Below are 2,500 nucleotides of genomic sequence, written 5' to 3'. Positions count from 1 at the left end.
CATATGACTACTGGCAGGATCAACCAGGGAGCTGCGTCAACGAGAGCTGAGCAGCCGGCCGCCCGGGAGTGTGTCCCGAGGGCCCGCGCGAACACGCAAGCGTCCGCTCAATTATTCTGCAAACAGGAGGAGGCTGAGCTCCCCTGCACGATACACCTCGAAACCCTCTCAGGTCCCGGCGGCGCGCAGCGCCGTCCTAAGTACTTGGTCGGGTTCGAGAGAGGCGCAATCGCCCGGAGATAGGCGAGTAGACGCTTTCAGTGCGAACACCCGTGCTCCCAACTGAGCTTGCCGCTGCCGACAGAGGCCCGGGAGCGTGCTGTCGTGGCATTGCCGGCGGGAAACAACACGCGCCACCTACGGTGACCGGCAGCTCCAACGCCAGCGCCACAGAGGGCAAAGCCCCACTTGGGTGCAGAAGCGAACTCTCCCAGCACAGCGCACGCGCCAACACGTCCGCAGAGCTGCGATACAAACCACCTGCGAGAACCGCTGGGGGCGACCGAGCAGCAGACGGCGTCGCGACGCCGAGTGCCGGGCGGCGGCGCATCCTCAACGCACACAGTCCGCAATCGGACCAGCACACTGCAGATGTCCACCGCGCTTCGCACCGGGCTCGACAGAACCCACTTTGGCCGCCTGGCGCCGCGCGCAGGGTGCGCCGGCGCATAGCTGGGACGCCAGCCGGGCCCGTCGGCCGGCGCTCCTGCCACTGGGCGCCCCCCACCAGCCGGCTGTAGAGTGCGTGCGCTCACGCAGCGCGCGGCCAGCACGCCGGGCGGCCCCCCCTCACCGGCCGGGACTGTCCCGCCAAGCCACAGCCTCGTATCGCTTCATACCCACATGGCCAACTCAGGTTCGGGGGCATGGCGGGTACCGCCGAACAACCGGTTCACAGATGTACCGATCGTCGCTATCACCGATGCACCTGCAGCGCGAACAACCGCTCAACACTGATTTCCAGTTCATTTGCGGATCTTTGGCAGCAAACGTATACGTCAATCTACATTTGCGAAATCTACGATTCTGGCATGCCTGCATGTTATGTGTCACGACACGCTACATCAGCCCACATACACACTGCGGCATGTACACGAGAGAACACGTGGAAGATGGTCCGCGCACGTGTGCAATGTCCCTTGCGCGGTTCGACTGTCAACCGGCCTCTGTAGCATGTCGCAGATGTGGAACGCGGTCCACCGTGCTATCATGTTGTGTGGGGCAATACGATTAAATAGGAAAACCCTCGTCGCTACATCAACAGACGGCTCACGCTGATTCCCGGCAGAGGGAGGAGGGGGGGGGGGGCCACATGCAATACTTTCGTCCGTACCTACTTACCACATGTCTGTACGGCGTACAACAGTGCAATCTCGCTGTAATGGGGAGACGAGACAAGTAGCATCGTGCACCAACATATGGCCCTTATGATTCGCCATTGTAGGGCGCAGCCGGTGTACGGTCAAGCATGTGCCACATTATGTCACTCAGTACGTAACGACGGATGATCAGTGTGGGTTACGCGTACATCAGCGGACAGTCCACACAGGCCGTACCACAACGTACACTGACTGCATCGACAACCGAATGCAACTGAACAGCTGCAAGGCTCATTTCACAAACAAACGCCTGACCGACCAGCTTGGAAGGGCAGGAGGGGAGGGCGATATTCGTTCTGTAGCGGTACACCCTTCCAGTGGTTAGCGGGACTGTGTAGAAAGTACGCAACACTCGAAAGACCTTTATGTGAGGGTACGCACCATGGCATCAAGAAATACACATGACACCAGAGGATCCAAGCAGTGAACTATGTTCAGAGGGTTGCTGTTAGGCAAAGCTACATTCCTGTGACGTTACATGTGACAGTTAAGGTGCAGTAGGTAAGTTAGTGTATAAGGTGCAGTGTAAGTTAGGTTAAGGTGCAGTGTAAGTTAGGTTAAGGTGCAGTGTAAGTTAGGTTAAGGTGCAGTGTAAGTTAGGTTAAGGTGCAGTGTAAGTTAGGTTAAGGTGCAGTGTAAGTTAGGTTAAGGTGCAGTGTAAGTTAGGTTAAGGTGCAGTGTAAGTTAGGTTAAGGTGCAGTGTAAGTTAGGTTAAGGTGCAGTGTAAGTTAGGTTAAGGTGCAGTGTAAGTTAGGTTAAGGTGCAGTGTAAGTTAGGTTAAGGTGCAGTGTAACTTAGGTTAAGGTGCAGTGTAACTTAGGTTAAGGTGCAGTGTAACTTAGGTTAAGGTGCAGTGTAACTTAGGTTAAGGTGCAGTGTAACTTAGGTAAGGTGCAGTGTAACTTAGGTTAAGGTGCAGTGTAACTTAGGTTAAGTGCAGTGTAACTTAGGTTAAGGTGCAGTGTAACTTAGGTTAAGGTGCAGTGTAACTTAGGTTAAGGTGCAGTGTAACTTAGGTTAAGGTGCAGTGTAACTTAGGTTAAGGTGCAGTGTAACTTAGGTTAAGGTGCAGTGTACTAGGTTAAGGTGCAGTGTAACTTAGGTTAAGGTGCAGTGTAACC

The 2,500-nt window shown here is 55.1% G+C and overlaps 1 non-coding gene across 1 annotated transcript in view; it reads right to left on the bottom strand.

Annotated features, from left to right (window-relative positions):
• LOC126320524 (small subunit ribosomal RNA) overlaps nt 1-30 on the bottom strand; it is a 1,913-nt gene extending 1,883 nt beyond the window's left edge. Inside the window, exon 1 of the ribosomal RNA XR_007558125.1 lies at nt 1-30. This exon is cut by the window's left edge and continues 1,883 nt beyond it. This is a non-coding gene — a ribosomal RNA (small subunit ribosomal RNA).
• Between the last annotated feature and the right edge of the window lie 2,470 nt (nt 31-2,500).

Source organism: Schistocerca gregaria, unplaced genomic scaffold (assembly GCF_023897955.1).
Source record: "Schistocerca gregaria isolate iqSchGreg1 unplaced genomic scaffold, iqSchGreg1.2 ptg000725l, whole genome shotgun sequence".
In the NCBI taxonomy this organism is placed as follows: Eukaryota; Metazoa; Arthropoda; class Insecta; order Orthoptera; family Acrididae; genus Schistocerca; species Schistocerca gregaria.
This window is presented reverse-complemented; position numbering and strand designations above follow the sequence as displayed.